Below are 21,815 nucleotides of genomic sequence, written 5' to 3'. Positions count from 1 at the left end.
CGCCACCCCAAGATGTCGGAGCTCGTAAAGAATACGCCTCCTGCACCGGATAGCCGAAAAGCATCAGTAGATACCAGGTGACGATCGAAGCCTTTGTCTGAATTCGCCGCATTCCCCACGACGACGGAGATGAATCAGGCAAGAACCAGCACAAACAGCGCCACATCAGCTGACACTAATGGGACAGAGTTTACGCTTCCACTGTCGATGGAAGACGCAGATGTTCATAGTATAGGCAAGAACCTGGCTTGAGGTGTCAAGGTCGCCACTATGCTAGAAGAGCGTGAGCAGAAGGTAGAATCCACGTGCCGCCACCCCATGATGTCGGAGCTCGTAAAGAATACGCCGTCGCACAGGATAGCCGAAATGCATCAGTAGATATCAGGCGACGATCGAAGCAATTGTCTGCATTTGCCGCATTTCCTACGACGACGGAGATGAATAAGGGAAGAACCTGCACAAACAGCGGCACATAAGCTGACACTATCGGGATGGAGTTGCCGCTTCCAGTGCCGATGGAAGGCGCAGATGTTCCTAGTATAGGCAAGAACATGCCTTGAGGTGTGAATGTCGCCACTACACTAGAATAAGGTGCGCAGAAGGTACAATCCACGTGCCGCCACCCCAAGATGCCGGAGCTCAAAAAGAATACGCCACCCCCGCACCGGATATCCGAAAAGCATCAGTAGATACCAGGTGACGATCGAAGCCTTTGTCTGATTTCGCCGCATTTCCCACGACGACGGAGATGAATCCCGCAAGAACCTGCACAAACAGCGGCACATCAGCTGACACTAACGGGATGGAGTTGCCGCTTTCACTGCCGATGGAAGACGCAGATGTTCCTAGTATAGGCAAGAACCTGACTTGAGGTGTGAATGTCGCGACTATGCTAGAAGAAGGTGCGCAGAAAGTAGAATCCACGTGCCGCCACCCCAAGATGTCGGAGCTCGTAAAGAATACGCCCCCCGCACCTGACAGCCGAAAAGCATCAGCGGCTACCAGGTGACAATCTAAGCCTTTGTCTGCATTCGCCGCATTTCCCACGACGACGGAGATGAATCTGGCAAGAACTTGCACAAACAGCGGCACATCAGCTGACACTTTCGGGACGGAGTTGCTGCTTCCACTGCCGATGGAAGACGCAGATGTTCCTAGTATAGGCAAGAACCAGGCTTGAGGTGTGAATGTCGCCACTATGCTAGAAGAAGGTGCGCAGAATGTAGAATCCACGTGCCCCACCCCAAGATGTCAGAGCCCGTAAAGAATACACCCCCGCACCGGATAGCCGAAAAGCGTCAGTAGATACCAGGTGACGATCGAAGCCTTCGTCTACATTCGCCGCATTTCCCACGGCGACGGAGATGAATCCAGAAACAACCTGCGCAAACAGCGGCACATCAGCTCACACTATCGGGACGGAGTTGCCGCTTCCACTGCCGATGGAAGACGCAGATGTTCCTGGTATAGACAAGTTCCTGGCTTGAGGTGTGAATGTCGCCACTATGATATAACAACATGCGCAGAAGGTAGAATCCACGTGCAGCCACTCCAAGATGTCGGAGCTCGTAAAGAATACGCCCCCCGCACCTGATAGCCGAAAAGCATCAGTAGATACCAGGCGACGATCGAAGCCTTCGTCTGCATTCGCAGCATTTCCCACGACGACGGAGATGAATCCAGCAACATCCTGCACAAACAGCGGCACAACAGCTCACACTATCGGGACGGAGTTGCCGCTTCCACTGCCGATGGAAGGCGCAGATGTTCCTAGTATAGGCAATAACATGGCTTGAGTTGTGAATGTCGCCACTGCGCTAGAAGGTGCGGTGAAGGTACAATCCACGTGCCGCCACCCCAAGATGTCGGAGCTCGTAAAGAATACGCCTACCTCACCGGATAGCCGAAAAGCATCAGTAGATACCAGGTGATGATCGAAGCCTTTGTCTGCATTCGCCGCATTTGCCACGACGACGGAGATCAATCCGGCAAGAAAATGCACAAACAGCGGCACATCAGCTGACTTTTTCGGGACGGAGTTGCCGCTTCCACTGCCGATGGAAGACGCAGATGTTCATATTTTAGGCAAGAACATGGATTGAGGTGGGAATGTCGCCACTATGCTAGAAGAAGGTGCGCAGAAGGTACAATTCACGTGCCGCCACCACAAGATGTCGGAGCTCGTAATGAATACGCTCCCCGCAACGGATAGCCGAAAAGCATCAGTAGATACCAGGTGACGATCGAAGCCTTTGTCTGCATTCGCCGCATTTCCCACGAGGACGGAGATGAATCCGGCAAGAACCTGCACAAACAGCGGCACTTCAGCTCACACTATCGGGACGGAGTTGCCGCTTCCACTGCCGATGGAAGACGCAGATGTTCCTACTAAAGGCAAGAACATGGCTTGAGGTGTGAATGTCGCCACTAAGCTAGAAGAACGTGCGCAGAATGTAGAATCCACGTGCCGCCACCCCAAGATGTCGGAGCTCGTAAAGAATACCGCCCCGCACCGGATAGCCGAAATGCATCAGTAGATATCAGGCAGCGCGAACAAAGACGAGCACAAAAGACAAGAAAGCGAACGACACGGCGCTGACTAACAACTGAGGGTTTATTGCTGATCACACAAGTATAAATACATGGATGTCGGCAATGAGGGAAAGGTTTACAAAGTGCAAAAAACCAAAAACAAAACGTAAATGTGACAACAGCAACATAAGCACGCTAGAAATCAGCAGAGATTATCAACCCCCAGGAGTGACAGCTCTTTTTGCAGAAGTGTTAGCGAAGGGGTACTTATACATGCATTTCCCTGCTTGAATATGTTGTATGCCTCGATAATTTCCCTCGCAGTTTTTTCCCGATTTTTGGCAATGACCTTGGTATCATGATATAGCGGTACGCACTGTTTTTTCTCTTTCTTTGCCCATTCACAATCCCGGCAATGAATGCCGAGATGACCTGAAACTACTTTTGACACTTTATAGCTGTGTTCGCTCAGCCTTTTATTTATGCAACGTCCCGTCTGTCCAACGTACTGCCCTCCACAAGGCAGAGGGATGTTATAAACAACCCCCTTATCACAAGGAACGAAGCGTGACTGGTGCTTAGTTGTGCACTTCGCCACTTTCCCTTTGAACTCATTAAGAGATCGGCACAAACCGGCCAGACGATCAGGCGAGGAAAACACAACATGAACACCTGCTTTTTTCCCCACTTTTTTCAGGGAGTGTGAAATTCCATGTAGATATGGAATCACAGCGACACGTTTGCGGTTGTTGTCCGATCCCTGGCCGTCTCGTGTAGCTGGTTCTGACTTGCTCTTCTTTAGGGCCGACTCAGCTACTGACGTGATAAGTTCTAGTGGGTACCCTACCGAAAGCAATCTTTTTACCTGGTGTGATACGCTGGAATGCATTCTGTGGTGGCAGGATTTTGTTAATGAGCTGTTCAAACAGGATCCTATGATACCCCTCTTAATGAGCTTGGAATGGCAAGAACCATAGGGAAGAAGGGGCTTGTTACCTCGGGGTTCGAAAGCCCAGCAAACGTGGCTAGGAGTGAAGTACAGGCCAAGGTCTAGAAACTTGATGTGGTTGTGAACAGGGGTTTCATAAGTGATCTCAAGGGGGGAGAGAGTGTCAGAAAAAATGGACAGACTACGAGACACCTCCGTTTCAAACTCCAGTCCAGAGCACTTGACAATAACAAGGTAGTCGTCGACAAATCTAAATGTTTTTACGACCTTGGTTTTCCCAAGGCGTCCGTTGAGAGCACGGTCGCATCTGGCGAGATAAATGTCACTGAGTATGGGAGCGATACAGGAGCCTATGCATATGCCGTTTTTTTGAATGAAGATGGAAGAGTTCCACTCAGTGAAAGTTGATTGCAGGTACAAGGAAAGCAGATGCAGAAATCTTGTTACGGAGATACCGGACGCGTTTTGAAAGGCAACCACGCCATGTCGGTCAATGCATTCACTGACACTAGTTAGCAGTTCGTCATGGGGAATCGAATAGTACAAGTCTTTCACGTCAATAGAAAAAGCTAAAAGTTCATCAGCATTGTGCGTCGTCAGGAAATCAGTTACTTGGTTCGAATTTTTTACCTGGAAAGGATCGTCAACAGAGATTACGGCGAGTTGCCGCTTAATGAATTCAGCGAGGCACTTCTGCCAAGTACCCCTCTCTGAGACTATCACACGAAGCGGGCATTCAGGCTTGTGCGTTTTGGCGGAAAAGAACATATTAAGACTTGGTTTAACGCTATTCGCAATGTCCTGAGCAAGCTTAGTGAGGTTGTAATCGTTGCAAAGTTTTTTTGCACGGCCCCTTGCCTTCTGTAAAGATGCCGTACTGCATTCCCTGAACACGGCACACACAGCTTCGCCTGCTTTTGTGCTCGTCTTTGTTCGCGCTGTTTGTTCAAGATGCTTAACCAACTAGCCCGCCAAAACGTGTTAACGCAGATATCAGGCGACGATCGAAGCATTTGTCTGCACTCGCCGCATTTCCCACGACGACGGAGTTGAATAAGGCAAGAACCTGCACAAACAGCGGCACATCAGGTGACACTATCGGGACGGAGTTGCAGCTTCCACTGCCGATGGAAGGCGCAGATGTTCCTAGTATAGGCAAGAACCTGACTTGAGGTGTGAATGTCGCCACTATGCTATAAGAACGTGCGCAGAATGTCGAATCGACGTGCCGCCACCCCAAGTTGTCGGAGCTCGTAAAGAATACGCCCCCCGCACCTGACAGCCGAAAAGCATCAGCAGCTACCAGGTGACAATCGAAGCCTTTGTCTGCATTCGCCACATTTCCCACGACGACGGAGATGAATCTGGCAAGAACCTGCACAAACAGCGGCACTTCAGCTCACACTATCGGGACGGAGTTGCCGCTTCCACTGCCGATGGAAGACGCAGATGGTCCTACTATAGGCAAGAACATGGCTTGAGGTGTGAATGTCGCCACTAAGCTAGAAGAACGTGCGCAGAATGTAGAATCCACGTGCCGCCACCCCAAGATGTCGGAGCTCGTAAAGAATACCGCCCCGCACCGGATAGCCGAAAAGCATCAGTAGATACCAGGTGACGATCGAAGCCTTTGTCTGAATTCGCCGCATTCCCCACGACGACGGAGATGAATCCGGCAAGAACCAGCACAAACAGCGCCACATCAGCTGACACTAATGGGACAGAGTTTCCGCTTCCACTGTCGATGGAAGACGCAGATGTTCATAGTATAGGCAAGAACCTGGCTTGAGGTGTCAATGTCGCCACTATGCTAGAAGAGCATGAGCAAAAGGTAGAATCTACGTGCCCTCACCCCATGATGTCGGAGCTCGTAAAGAATACGCCGCCGCATCGGATATCCGAAAAGCATCAGTAAATATCAGGCGACGATCAAAGCATTTGTCTTCATTCGCTGCATCTCCCACGACGACAGAGATGAATAAGGTAAGAACCTGCACAAACAGCGGCACATCAGCTGACACTATCGGGATGGAGTTGCCGCTTCCACTGCCGATGGAAGACGCAGATGTTCCTAGTATAGGCAAGAACCTGACTTGAGGTGTGAATGTCGCGACTATGCTAGAAGAAGGTGCGCAGAAAGTAGAATCCACGTGCCGCCACCCCAAGATGTCGGAGCTCGTAAAGAATACGCCCCCCGCACCTGACAGCCGAAAAGCATCAGCAGCTACCAGGTGACAATCGAAGCCTTTCTCTGCATTCGCCACATTTCCCACGACGACGGAGATGAATCTGGCAAGAACCTGCACAAACAGCGGCACATCAGCTGACACTTTCGGGACGGAGTTGCTGCTTCCACTGCCGATGGAAGACGCAGATGTTCCTAGTATAGGCAAGAACCAGGCTTGAGGTGTGAATGTCGCCACTGTGCTAGAAGGTGCGGAGAAGGTACGATCCACGTGCCGCCACCCCGAGATGTCGGAGCTCGTAAAGAATACGCCCCCCGCACCTGATAGCCGAAAAGCATCAGTAGATACCAGGCGACGATCGAAGCCTTTGTCTGCGTTCGCCGCATTTCCCACCACGACGGAGATGAATCCGGCAAGAACCTGCACAAACAGCGACACATCAGCTGACACTATTGGGACGGAGTTGCCGCTTCCACTGCCGATGGAAGACACAGATGTTCCTAGTATAGGCAAGAACCTGGCTTGAGGTGTGAATGCCGCCACTATGATAGAACAACGTGCGCAGAAGGTAGAATCCACGTGCTGCCACTCCAAGATGTCGGAGCTCGTAAAGAATACGCCCCCGCACCTGATAGCCGAAAAGCATCAGTAGATACCAGGCGACGATCGAAGCCTTTGTCTGCGTTCGCCGCATTTCCCACGACGACGGAGATGAATCCGGCAAGAACCTGCACAAACAGCGACACATCAGCTGACACTATTGGGACGGAGTTGCCGCTTCTACTGCCGATGGAAGACGCAGAAGTTCCTAGTATAGGCAAGAACATGGCTTGAGTTGTGAATGTCGCCACTACGCTAGAAGGTGCGGAGAAGGTACGATCCACGTGCCGCCACCCCGAGATGTCGGAGCTCGTAAAGAATACGCCCCCCGCACCTGATAGCCGAAAAGCATCAGTAGATACCAGGCGACGATCGAAGCCTTTGTCTGCGTTCGCCGCATTTCCCACGACGACGGAGATGAATCCGGCAAGAACCTGCACAAACAGCGACACATCAGCTGACACTATTGGGACGGAGTTGCCGCTTCCACTGCCGATGGAAGACGCAGATGTTCCTAGTATAGGCAAGAACCTGGCTTGAGGTGCCAATGTCGCCACTGTGCTAGAAGGTGCGGAGAAGGTAGAATCCACGTGCCGCCACCACAAGATGTCGGAGCTCGTAAAGAATACGCCCCCCGCACCGGATAGCCGAAAGGCATCAGTAGATACCAGGCGACGATCGAAGCCTTTGTCTGCGTTCGCCGCATTTCCCACGACGACGGAGATGAATCCGGCAAAAACCTGCACAAACAGCGACACATCAGCTGACACTATTGGGACGGAGTTGCCGCTTCAACTGCCGATGGAAGACGCAGATGTTCCTAGTATAGGCAATAACAATTCTTGAGTTGTGAATGTCGCCACTACGCTAGAAGGTGCGGTGAATGTAGAATCGACGTGCCGCCACCCCAAGATGTCGGAGCTCGTAAAGAATACGCCTCCTGCACCGGATAGCCGAAAAGCATCAGTAGATACCAGGTGACGATCGAAGCATTTGTCTGAATTCGCCGCATTCCCCACGACGACGGAGATGAATCCGGCAAGAACCAGCACAAACAGCGCCACATCAGCTGACACTAATGGGACAGAGGTTACGCTTCCACTGTCGATGGAAGACGCAGATGTTCATAGTATAGGCAAGAACCTGGCTTGAGGTGTCAATGTCGCCACTATGCTAGAAGAGCATGAGCAAAAGGTAGAATCCACGTGCCCTCACCCCATGATGTCGGAGCTCGTAAAGAATACGCCCCCGCATCGGATAGCCGAAAAGCATCAGTGAATATCAGGCGACGATCAAAGCGTTTGTCTGCATTCGCTGCATTTCCCACGACGACGGAGATGAATAAGGGAAGAACCTGCACAAACAGCGGCACATAAGCTGACACTATCGGGATGGAGTTGCCGCTTCCACTGCTGATGGAAGGCACAGATGTTCCTAGTATAGGCAAGAACATGCCTTGAGGTGTGAATGTCGCCACTATGCTAGAAGAAGGTGCGCAGAAGATAGAATAAACGTGCCGCCACCACAAGATGTCGAGCTCGTAAAGAATACGCCCACCGCACCGCATAGCCGAAAAGCATCAGTAAATATCAGGCGACGATTGAAGCATTTGTTTGCATTCGCCGCATTTACCACGACGACGGATATGAATAAGGGAAGAACCTGCACAAACAGCGGCACATCAGCTGACTTTTTCGGGACGGAGTTGCCGCTTGCACTGCCGATGGAAGACGCAGATGTTCATAGTTTAGGCAAGAACATGGATTGAGGTGGGAATGTCACCACTATGCTAGAAGAAGGTGCGCAGAAGGTACAATTCACGTGCCGCCACCACAAGATGTCGGAGCTCGTAATGAATACGCTCCCCGCACCGGATAGCCGAAAAGCATCAGTAGATACCAGGTGACGATCGAAGCCTTTGTCTGCATTCGCCGCATTTCCCACGAGGACGGAGATGAATCCGGCAAGAACCTGCACAAACAGCGGCACTTCAGCTCACACTATCGGGACGGAGTTGCCGCTTCCACTGCCGATGGAAGACGCAGATGTTCCTACTATAGGCAAGAACATGGCTTGAGGTGTGAATGTCGCCACTAAGCTAGAAGAACGTGCGCAGAATGTAGAATCCACGTGCCGCCACCCCAAGATGTCGGAGCTCGTAAAGAATACCGCCCCGCACCGGATAGCCGAAATGCATCAGTAGATATCAGGCGACGATCGAAGCATTTGTCTGCACTCGCCGCATTTCCCACGACGACGGAGATGAATAAGGCAAGAACCTGCACAAACAGCGGCACATCAGGTGACACTATCGGGACGGAGTTGCAGCTTCCACTGCCGATGGAAGGCGCAGATGTTCCTAGTATAGGCAAGAACCTGACTTGAGGTGTGAATGTCGCCACTAAGCTATAAGAACGTGCGCAGAATGTAGAATCGACGTGCCGCCACCCCAAGATGTCGGAGCTCGTAAAGAATACGCCTCCTGCAGCGGATAGCCGAAAAGCATCAGTAGATACCAGGTGACGATCGAAGCCTTTGTCTGAATTCGCCGCATTCCCCACGACGACGGAGATGAATCCGGCAAGAACCAGCACAAACAGCGCCACATCAGCTGACACTAATGGGACAGAGTTTACGCTTCCACTGTCGATGGAAGACGCAGATGTTCATAGTATAGGCAAGAACCTGGCTTGAGGTGTCAATGTCGCCACTATGCTAGAAGAGCATGAGCAAAAGGTAGAATCCACGTGCCCTCACCCCATGGTGTCGGAGCTCGTAAAGAATACGCCCCCGCATCGGATAGCCGAAAAGCATCAGTGAATATCAGGCGACGATCAAAGCATTTGTCTGCATTCGCTGCATTTCCCACGACGACGGAGATGAATAAGGGAAGAACCTGCACAAACAGCGGCACATAAGCTGACACTATCGGGATGGAGTTGCCGCTTCCACTGCTGATGGAAGGCGCAGATGTTCCTAGTATAGGCAAGAACATGCCTTGAGGTGTGAATGTCGCCACTACGCTAGAATAAGGTGCGCAGAAGGTACAATCCACGTGCCGCCAACCCAAGATATCGGAGCTCAAAAAGAATACGCCACCCCCGCACCGGATAGCCGAAAAGCATCAGTAGATATCAGGTGACGATCGAAGCCTTTGTCTGATTTCGCCGCATTTCCCACGACGACGGAGATGAATCCGGCAAGAACCTGCACAAACAGCGACACATCAGCTGACACTATTGGGACGGAGTTGCCGCTTCCACTGCCGATGGAAGACGCAGATGTTCCTAGTATAGGCAAGAACCTGGCTTGAGGTGCCAATGTCGCCACTGTGCTAGAAGGTGCGGAGAAGGTAGAATCCACGTGCCGCCACCACAAGATGTCGGAGCTCGTAAAGAATACGCCCCCCGCACCGGATAGCCGAAAGGCATCAGTAGATACCAGGCGACGATCGAAGCCTTTGTCTGCGTTCGCCGCATTTCCCACGACGACGGAGATGAATCCGGCAAAAACCTGCACAAACAGCGACACATCAGCTGACACTATTGGGATGGAGTTGCCGCTTCAACTGCCGATGGATGACGCAGACGTTCCTAGTATAGGCAATAACAATTCTTGAGTTGTGAATGTCGCCACTACGCTAGAAGGTGCGGTGAATGTAGAATCGACGTGCCGCCACCCCAAGATGTCGGAGCTCGTAAAGAATACGCCTCCTGCACCGGATAGCCGAAAAGCATCAGTAGATACCAGGTGACGATCGAAGCATTTGTCTGAATTCGCCGCATTCCCCACGACGACGGAGATGAATCCGGCAAGAACCAGCACAAACAGCGCCACATCAGCTGACACTAATGGGACAGAGGTTACGCTTCCACTGTCGATGGAAGACGCAGATGTTCATAGTATAGGCAAGAACCTGGCTTGAGGTGTCAATGTCGCCACTATGCTAGAAGAGCATGAGCAAAAGGTAGAATCCACGTGCCCTCACCCCATGATGTCGGAGCTCGTAAAGAATACGCCCCCGCATCGGATAGCCGAAAAGCATCAGTGAATATCAGGCGACGATCAAAGCATTTGTCTGCATTCGCTGCATTTCCCACGACGACGGAGATGAATAAGGGAAGAACCTGCACAAACAGCGGCACATAAGCTGAAACTATCGGGATGGAGTTGCCGCTTCCACTGCTGATGGAAGGCACAGATGTTCCTAGTATAGGCAAGAACATGCCTTGAGGTGTGAATGTCGCCACTATGCTAGAAGAAGGTGCGCAGAAGATAGAATAAACGTGCCGCCACCACAAGATGTCGAGCTCGTAAAGAATACGCCCACCGCACCGCATAGCCGAAAAGCATCAGTAAATATCAGGCGACGATTGAAGCATTTGTTCGCATTCGCCGCATTTACCACGACGACGGATATGAATAAGGGAAGAACCTGCACAAACAGCGGCACATAAGCTGACACTATCGGGACGGAGTTGCCGGTTCCACTGCCGTTGGAAGATGCAGATGTTCCTAGTATAGACAAGAACCTGACTTGAGGTGTGAATGTCGCCACTATGCTAGAAAAAGCTGCACAGAAGGTAGAATTAACGTGCCGCCACCCCAAGATGTCGGAGCTCGTAAAGAATACACCCCCCGCACCGGATAGCCGAAAAGCATCAGTAGATACCAGGTGACGATCGAAGCCTTCGTCTGCATTCGCCGCATTTGCCACGACGACGGAGATGAATCCGGCAAGAAAATGCACAAACAGCGGCACATCAGCTGACTTTTTCGGGACGGAGTTGCCGCTTGCACTGCCGATGGAAGACGCAGATGTTCATAGTTTAGGCAAGAACATGGATTGAGGTGGGAATGTCACCACTATGCTAGAAGAAGGTGCGCAGAAGGTACAATTCACGTGCCGCCACCACAAGATGTCGGAGCTCGTAATGAATACGCTCCCCGCACCGGATAGCCGAAAAGCATCAGTAGATACCAGGTGACGATCGAAGCCTTTGTCTGCATTCGCCGCATTTCCCACGAGGACGGAGATGAATCCGGCAAGAACCCGCACAAACAGCGGCACTTCAGCTCACACTATCGGGACGGAGTTGCCGCTTGCACTGCCGATGGAAGACGCAGATGTTCATAGTATAGGCAAGAACATGGCTTGAGGTGTGAATGTCGCCACTAAGCTAGAAGAACGTGCGCAGAATGTAGAATCCACGTGCCGCCACCCCAAGATGTCGGAGCTCGTAAAGAATACCGCCCCGCACCGGATAGCCGAAATGCATCAGTAGATATCAGGCGACGATCGAAGCATTTGTCTGCACTCGCCGCATTTCCCACGACGACGGAGATGAATAAGGCAAGAACCTGCACAAACAGCGGCACATCAGGTGACACTATCGGGACGGAGTTGCAGCTTCCACTGCCGATGGAAGGCGCAGATGTTCCTAGTATAGGCAAGAACCTGACTTGAGGTGTGAATGTCGCCACTAAGCTATAAGAACGTGCGCAGAATGTAGAATCCACGTGCCCTCACCCCATGATGTCGGAGCTCGTAAAGAATACGCCCCCGCATCGGATAGCCGAAAAGCATCAGTGAATATCAGGCGACGATCAAAGCATTTGTCTGCATTCGCTGCATTTCCCACGACGACGGAGATGAATAAGGGAAGAACCTGCACAAACAGCGGCACATAAGCTGACACTATCGGGATGGAGTTGCCGCTTCCACTGCTGATGGAAGGCGCAGATGTTCCTAGTATAGGCAAGAACATGCCTTGAGGTGTGAATGTCGCCACTACGCTAGAATAAGGTGCGCAGAAGGTACAATCTACGTGCCGCCAACCCAAGATATCGGAGCTCAAAAAGAATACGCCACCCCCGCACCGGATAGCCGAAAAGCATCAGTAGATACCAGGTGACGATCGAAGCCTTTGTCTGATTTCGCCGCATTTCCCACGACGACGGAGATGAATCCCGCAAGAACATGCACAAACAGCGGCACATCAGCTGACACTAACGGGATGGAGTTGCCGCTTTCACTGCCGATGGAAGACGCAGATGTTCCTAGTATAGGCAAGAACCTGACTTGAGGTGTGAATGTCGCGACTATGCTAGAAGAAGGTGCGCAGAAAGTAGAATCCACGTGCCGCCACCCCAAGATGTCGGAGCTCGTAAAGAATACGCCCCCCGCACCTGACAGCCGAAAAGCATCAGCGGCTACCAGGTGACAATCGAAGCCTTTGTCTGCATTCGCCGCATTTCCCACGACGACGGAGATGAATCTGGCAAGAACTTGCACAAACAGCGGCACATCAGCTGACACTTTCGGGACGGAGTTGCAGCTTCCACTGCCGATAGAAGACGCAGATGTTCCTAGTATAGGCAAGAACCAGGCTTGAGGTGTGAATGTCGCCACTATGCTAGAAGAAGGTGCGCAGAAGGTAGAATCCACGTGCCCCACCCCAAGATGTCAGAGCCCGTAAAGAATACACCCCCGCACCGGATAGCCGAAAAGCGTCAGTAGATACCAGGTGACGATCGAAGCCTTCGTCTACATTCGCCGCATTTCCCACGGCGACGGAGATGAATCCAGCAACAACCTGCGCAAACTGCGGCACATCAGCTCACACTATCGGGATGGAGTTGCTGCTTCCACTGCCGATGGAAGACGCAGATGTTCCTAGTATAGGCAAGAACCAGGCTTGAGGTGTGAATGTCGCCACTATGATATAACAACATGCGCAGAAGGTAGAATCCACGTGCAGCCACTCCAAGATGTCGGAGCTCGTAAAGTTTACGCCCCCCGCACCTGACAGCCGAAAAGCATCAGTAGATACCAGGTGACGATCGAAGCCTTCGTCTGCATTCGCAGCATTTCCCACGACGACGGAGATGAATCCAGCAACAACCTGCACAAACAGCGGCACAACAGCTCACACTATCGGGACGGAGTTGCCGCTTCCACTGCCGATGGAAGACGCAGATGTTCCTAGTATAGGCAAAAACATGGCTTGAGTTGTGAATGTCGCCACTGCGCTAGAAGGTGCGGTGAAGGTACAATCCACGTGCCGCCACCCCAAGATGTCGGAGCTCGTAAAGAATACGCCTACCGCACCGGATAGCCGAAAAGCATCAGTGGATACCAGGTGATGATCGAAGCCTTTGTCTGCATTCGCCGCATTTGCCACGACGACGGAGATCAATCCGGCAAGAAAATGCACAAACAGCGGCACATCAGCTGACTTTTTCGGGACGGAGTTGCCGCTTCCACTGCCGATGGAAGACGCAGATGTTCATAATTTAGGCAAGAACATGGATTGAGGTGGGAATGTCGCCACTATGCTAGAAGAAGGTGCGCAGAAGGTACAATTCACGTGCCGCCACCACAAGATGTCGGAGCTCGTAATGAATACGCTCCCCGCAACGGATAGCCGAAAAGCATCAGTAGATACCAGGTGACGATCGAAGCCTTTGTCTGCATTCGCCGCATTTCCCACGAGGACGGAGATGAATCCGGCAAGAACCTGCACAAACAGCGGCACTTCAGCTCACACTATCGGGACGGAGTTGCCGCTTCCACTGCCGATGGAAGACGCAGATGTTCCTACTATAGGCAAGAACATGGCTTGAGGTGTGAATGTCGCCACTAAGCTAGAAGAACGTGCGCAGAATGTAGAATCCACGTGCCGCCACCCCAAGATGTCGGAGCTTGTAAAGAATACCGCCCCGCACCGGATAGCCGAAATGCATCAGTAGATATCAGGCGACGATCGAAGCATTTGTCTGCACTCGCCGCATTTCCCACGACGAAGGAGATGAATAAGGCAAGAACCTGCACAAACAGCGGCACATCAGGTGACACTATCGGGACGGAGTTGCAGCTTCCACTGCCGATGGAAGGCGCAGATGTTCCTAGTATAGGCAAGAACCTGACTTGAGGTGTGAATGTCGCCACTATGCTATAAGAACGTGCGCAGAATGTAGAATCGACGTGCCGCCACCCCAAGATGTCGGAGCTCGTAAAGAATACGCCCCCCGCACCTGACAGCCGAAAAGCATCAGCAGCTACCAGGTGACAATCGAAGCCTTTGTCTGCATTCGCCACATTTCCCACGACGACGGAGATGAATCTGGCAAGAACCTGCACAAACAGCGGCACTTCAGGTCACACTATCGGGACGGAGTTGCCGCTTCCACTGCCGATGGAAGACGCAGATGTTCCTACTATAGGCAAGAACATTGCTTGAGGTGTGAATGTCGCCACTAAGCTAGAAGAACGTGCGCAGAATGTAGAATCCACGTGCCGCCACCCCAAGATGTCGGAGCTCGTAAAGAATACCGCCCCGCACCGGATAGCCGAAAAGCATCAGTAGATACCAGGTGACGATCGAAGCCTTTGTCTGAATTCGCCGCATTCCCCACGACGACGGAGATGAATCCGGCAAGAACCAGCACAAACAGCGCCACATCAGCTGGCACTAATGGGACAGAGTTTCCGCTTCCTCTGTCGATGGAAGACGCAGATGTTCATAGTATAGGCAAGAACCTGGCTTGAGGTGTCAATGTCGCCACTATGCTAGAAGAGCATGAGCAAAAGGTAGAATCTACGTGCCCTCACCCCATGATGTCGGAGCTCGTAAAGAATACGCCGCCGCATCGGATAGCCGAAAAGCATCAGTAAATATCAGGCGACGATCAAAGCATTTGTCTGCATTCGCTGCATTTCCCACGACGACAGAGATGAATAAGGGAAGAACCTGCACAAACAGCGGCACATCAGCTGACACTATCGGGATGGAGTTGCCGCTTCCACTGCCGATGGAAGACGCAGATGTTCCTAGTATAGGTAAGAACCTGACTTGAGGTGTGAATGTCGCGACTATGCTAGAAGAAGGTGCGCAGAAAGTAGAATCCACGTGCCGCCACCCCAAGATGTCGGAGCTCGTAAAGAATACGCCCCCCGCACCTGACAGCCGAAAAGCATCAGCAGCTACCAGGTGACAATCGAAGCCTTTGTCTGCATTCGCCACATTTCCCACGACGACGGAGATGAATCTGGCAAGAACCTGCACAAACAGCGGCACATCAGCTGACACTTTCGGGACGGAGTTGCTGCTTCCACTGCCGATGGAAGACGCAGATGTTCCTAGTATAGGCAAGAACCAGGCTTGAGGTGTGAATGTCGCCACTATGCAAGAAGAAGGTGCGCAGAAGGTAGAATCCACGTGCCCCACCCCAAGATGTCAGAGCCCGTAAAGAATACACCCCCGCACCGGATAGCCGTAAAGCGTCAGTAGATACCAGGTGACGATCGAAGCCTTCTTCTGCATTCGCCGCATTTCCCACGGCGACGGAGATGAATCCAGCAACAACCTGCGCAAACAGCGGCACATCAGCTCACACTATCGGGACGGAGTTGCCACTTCCACTGCCGATGGAAGACGCAGATGTTCCTAGTATAGCCAGAAACATGGCTTGAAGTGTGAATGCCGCCACTATGATAGAACAACGTGCGCAGAAGGCAGAATCCACGTGCAGCCACTCCAAGATGTCGGAGCTCGTAAAGAATACGCCCCCGCACCTGATAGCCGAAAAGCATCAGTAGATACAAGGAGACGATCGAAGCCTTCTTCTGCATTCGCCGCATTTCCCGCGGCGACGAAGATGAATCCAGCAACACCTGCACAAACAGCGGCACATCAGCTCACACTATCGGGACGGAGTTGCCGCTTCTACTGCCGATGGAAGACGCAGAAGTTCCTAGTATAGGCAAGAACATGGCTTGAGTTGTGAATGTCGCCACTACGCTAGAAGGTGCGGAGAAGGTACGATCCACGTGCCGCCACCCCGAGATGTCGGAGCTCGTAAAGAATACGCCCCCGGCACCTGATAGCCGAAAAGCATCAGTAGATACCAGGCGACGATCGAAGCCTTTGTCTGCGTTCGCCGCTTTTCTCACGACGACGGAGATGAATCCGGCAAGAACCTGCACAAACAGCGACACATCAGCTGACACTATTGGGACGGAGTTGCCGCTTCCACTGCCGATGGAAGACGCAGATGTTCCTAGTATAGGCAAGAACCTGGCTTGAGGTGCCAATGTCGCCACAGTGCTAGAAGGTGCGGAGAAGGTAGAATCCACGTGCCGCCACCACAAGATGTCGGAGCTCGTAAAGAATACGCCCCCCGCACCTGATAGCCGAAGGGCATCAGTAGATACCAGGCGACGATCGAAGCCTTTGTCTGCGTTCGCCGCATTTCCCACGACGACGGAGATGAATCCGGCAAAAGCCTGCACAAACAGCGACACATCAGCTGACACTATTGGGACGGAGTTGCCGCTTCAACTGCCGATGGAAGACGCAGATGTTCCCAGTATAGGCAATAACAAGGCTTGAGTTGTGAATGTCGCCACTACGCTAGAAGGTGCGGTGAAGGTACAATCCACTGGCCGCCACCCCAAGATGTCGAAGCTCATAAAGAATACGCCTACCGCACCGGATAGTCGAAAAGCATCAGTAGATACCAGGTGACGATCGAAGCCTTTGTCTGCATTCGCCGCATTTGCCACGACGACGGAGATGAATCCGGCAAGAAAATGCACAAACAGCGGCACATCAGCTGACTTTTTCGGGACGGAGTTGCCGCTTCCACTGCCGATGGAAGACGCAGATGTTCATAGTTTAGGCAAGAACATGGATTCAGGTGGGAATGTGACCACTATGCTAGAAGAAGGTGCGCAGAAGGTACAATTCACGTGCCGCCACCGCAAGATGTCGGAGCTCGTAATGAATACGCTCCCCGCACCGGATAGCCGAAAAGCATCAGTAGATACCAGGTGACGATCGAAGCCTTTGTCTGCATTCGCCGCATTTCCCACGAGGACGGAGATGAATCCGGCAAGAACCTGCACAAACAGCGGCACTTCAGCTCACACTATCGGGACGGAGTTGCCGCTTCCACTGCCGATGGAAGACGCAGATGTTCCTACAATAGGCAAGAACATGGCTTGAGGTGTGAATGTCGCCACTAAGCTAGAAGAACGTGCGCAGAATGTAGAATCCACGTGCCGCCACCCCAAGATGTCGGAGCTCGTAAAGAATACCGCCCCGCACCGGATAGCCGAAATGCATCAGTAGATATCAGGCGACGATCGAAGCATTTGTCTGCACTCGCCGCATTTCCCACGACGACGGAGATGAATAAGGCAAGAACCTGCACAAACAGCGGCACATCAGGTGACACTATCGGGACGGAGTTGCAGCTTCCACTGCCGATGGAAGGCGCAGATGTTCCTAGTTTAGGCAAGAACCTGACTTGATGTGTGAATGTCGCCACTAAGCTATAAGAACGTGCGCAGAATGTAGAATCGATGTGCCGCCACCCCAAGATGTCGGAGCTCGTAAAGAATACGCCTCCTGCACCGGATAGCCGAAAAGCATCATTAGATACCAGGTGACGATCGAAGCCTTTGTCTGAATTCGCCGCATTCCCCATGACGACGGAGATGAATCCGTCAAGAACCAGCACAAACAGCGCCACATCAGCTGACACTAATGGGACAGAGGTTACGCTTCCACTGTCGATGGAAGACGCAGATGTTCATAGTATAGGCAAGAACCTGGCTTGAGGTGTCAATGTCGCCACTATGCTAGAAGAGCATGAGCAAAAGGTAGAATCCACGTGCCCTCACCCCATGATGTCGGAGCTCGTAAAGAATACGCCCCCGCATCGGATAGCCGAAAAGCATCAGTGAATATCAGGCGACGATCAAAGCATTTGTCTGCATTCGCTGCATTTCCCACGACGACGGAGATGAATAAGGGAAGAACCTGCACAAACAGCGGCACATAAGCTGACACTATCGGGATGGAGTTGCCGCTTCCACTGCTGATGGAAGGCACAGATGTTCCTAGTATAGGCAAGAACATGCCTTGAGGTGTGAATGTCGCCACTATGCTAGAAGAAGGTGCGCAGAAGATAGAATAAACGTGCCGCCACCACAAGATGCCGAGCTCGTAAAGAATACGCTCACCGCACCGCATAGCCGAAAAGCATCAGTAAATATCAGGGGACGATTGAAGCATTTGTTTGCATTCGCCGCATTTACCACGACGACGGATATGAATAAGGGAAGAACCTGCACAAACAGCGGCACATCAGCTGACACTATCGGGACGGAGTTGCCGCTTCCACTGCCGTTGGAAGATGCAGATGTTCCTAGTATAGACAAGAACCTGACTTGAGGTGTGAATGTCGCCACTATGCTAGAAAAAGCTGCGCAGAAGGTAGAATAAACGTGCCGCCACCCCAAGATGTCGGAGCTCGTAAAAAATACGCCCACCGCACCGGATAGCCGAAAAGCATCAGTAGATACCAGGTGACGATCGAAGCCTTCGTCTGCATTCGCCGCATTTCCCACGACAACAGATGAATCCAGCAACAACCTGCACAAACAGCGGCACATCAGCTGACACTTTCGGGACGGAGTTGCTGCTTCCACCGCCGATGAAAGACGCAGATGTTCCTTGTATAGGCAAGAACCAGGCTTGAGGTGTGAATGTCGCCACTATGCTAGAAGAAGGTGCGCAGAAGGTAGAATCCACGTGCCCTAACCCAAGATGTCGGAGCTCGTAAAGAATACACCCCCCGCACCGGATAGCCGAAAAGCATCAGTAGATACCAGGTGACGATCGAAGCCTTCGTCTGCATTCGCCGCATTTGCCACGACGACGGAGATGAATCCGGCAAGAAAATGCACAAACAGCGGCACATCAGCTGACTTTTTCGGGACGGAGTTGCCGTTTGCACTGCCGATGGAAGACGCAGATGTTCATAGTTTAGGCAAGAACATGGATTGAGGTGGGAATGTCACCACTATGCTAGAAGAAGGTGCGCAGAAGGTACAATTCACGTGCCGCCACCACAAGATGTCGGAGCTCGTAATGAATACGCTCCCCGCACCGGATAGCCGAAAAGCATCAGTAGATACCAGGTGACGATCGAAGCCTTTGTCTGCATTCGCCGCATTTCCCACGAGGACGGAGATGAATCCGGCAAGAACCTGCACAAACAGCGGCACTTCAGCTCACACTATCGGGACGGAGTTGCCGCTTCCACTGCCGATGGAAGACGCAGATGTTCCTACTATAGGCAAGAACATGGCTTGAGGTGTGAATGTCGCCACTAAGCTAGAAGAACGTGGGCAGAATGTAGAATCCACGTGCCGCCACCCTAAGATGTCGGAGCTCGTAAAGAATACCGCCCCGCACCGGATAGCCGAAATGCATCAGTAGATATCAGGCGACGATCGAAGCATTTGTCTGCACTCGCCGCATTTCCCACGACGACGGAGATGAATAAGGCAAGAACCTGCACAAACAGCGGCACATCAGGTGACACTATCGGGACGGAGTTGCAGCTTCCACTGCCGATGGAAGGCGCAGATGTTCCTAGTATAGGCAAGAACCTGACTTGAGGTGTGAATGTCGCCACTAAGCTATAAGAACGTGCGCAGAATGTAGAATCGACGTGCCGCCACCCCAAGATGTCGGAGCTCGTAAAGAATACGCCTCCTGCACCGGATAGCCGAAAAGCATCAGTAGATACCAGGTGACGATCGAAGCCTTTGTCTGAATTCGCCGCATTCCCCACGACGACGGAGATGAATCCGGGAAGAACCAGCACAAACAGCGCCACATCAGCTGACACTAATGGGACAGAGGTTACGCTTCCACTGTCGATGGAAGACGCAGATGTTCATAGTATAGGCAAGAACCTGGCTTGAGGTGTCAATGTCGCAACTATGCTAGAAGAGCATGAGCAAAAGGTAGAATCCACGTGCCCTCACCGCATGATGTCGGAGCTCGTAAAGAATACGCCGTCGCACAGGATAGCCGAAATGCATCAGTAGATATCAGGCGACGATCGAAGCAATTGTCTGCATTTGCCGCATTTCCTACGACGACGGAGATGAATAAGGGAAGAACCTGCACAAACAGCGGCACATAAGCTGACACTATCGGGATGGAGTTGCCGCTTCCAGTGCCGATGGAAGGCGCAGATGTTCCTAGTATAGGCAAGAACATGCCTTGAGGTGTGAATGTCGCCACTACACTAGAATAAGGTGCGCAGAAGGTACAATCCACGTGCCGCCACCCCAAGATGCCGGAGCTCGTAAAGAACGCGCCCCCCGCACCGGATAGCCGAAAAGCATCAGTAGATACCAGGTGACGATCGAAGCCTTTGTCTGATTTCGCCGCATTTCCCACGACGACGGAGATGAATCCCGCTAGAACCTGCACAAACAGCGGCACATCAGCTGACACTATCGGGACGGAGTTGCCGCTTCCACTGCCGATGGAAGACGCAGAATTCCTAGTATAGGCAAGAACATGGCTTGAGGTGTGAATGTCGCCACTATGATTGAACAACGTGTGCAGAAGGTAGAATCCACGTGCAGCCGCTCCAAGATGTCGGAGCTCGTAAAGAATACGTCCCCCCGCACCTCACAGCCGAAAAGCATCAGCACATACTAGGTGACGAGCGAAGCCTTTGTCTGCATTCGCCGCATTTCCCACGACGACGGAGATGAATCTGGCAAGAAACTGCACAAACAGCGGCACTTGAGCTGACACTTTCGGGACGGAGTTGCCGCTTCCACTGCCGATGGAAGACGCAGATGTTCCTGGCTTAGACAAGAACCTGGCTTGAGGTGTGAATGTCGCCACTATGATAGAACTACGTGCGAAGAAGGTAGAATCGACGTGCAGCCACTCCAAGATGTCGGAGCTCGTAAAGAATACGCCCCCCGCACCTGATAGCCGAAAAGCATCAGTAGATACCAGGTGACCATCGAAGCCTTCGTGCATTCGCCGCATTTCCCACGACGACGGAGATGAATCCAGCAACAACCTGCACAAACAGCGGCACATCAGCTCACACTATCGGGACGGAGTTGCCGCTTTCACTGCCGGTGGAACACGCAGATGTTCCTAGTATAGGTAAGAACATGGCTTGAGTTGTGAATGGCGCACTACGCTAGAAGGTGCGGAGAAGGTACAATCCACGTGCGCCCCCCCCCCCCCCCCCAAGATGTCGGAGCTCGTAAAGAATACGCCCCCCTCGCCGGATAGACGAAAAGCATCAGTAGCTACCAGGTGACCATCGAAGCCTTTGTCTTCATTCGCCGCTTTTCCCACGACGACGGAGATGAATCCGGCAAGAACCTGCACAAACAGCGGCAAATCAGCTGACACTATCGAGACGGAGTTGCCGCTTTCACTGCCGATGGAAGACGCAGATGTTCCTGGTATAGACAAGAACCTGGCTTGAGGTGTGAATGTCGCCACAATTGATAGAACAACGTGCGCAGAAGGTACAATCCACGTGCAGCCACTCCAAAATGTCGGAGCTCGAAAAGAATACTCCCCCCGCACCGGATAGCCGAAAAGCATCAGTAGATACCAGGTGACGATCGAAGCCTTTGTCTGCATTCGCCGCATTTCCCATGACGACGGACATGAATCCAGCAAAAACCTGCACAAACAGCG

The sequence above is a fragment of the Amblyomma americanum genome, chromosome 4, assembly GCF_052857255.1.
Source record: "Amblyomma americanum isolate KBUSLIRL-KWMA chromosome 4, ASM5285725v1, whole genome shotgun sequence".
In the NCBI taxonomy this organism is placed as follows: Eukaryota; Metazoa; Arthropoda; class Arachnida; order Ixodida; family Ixodidae; genus Amblyomma; species Amblyomma americanum.
This window is presented reverse-complemented; position numbering follows the sequence as displayed.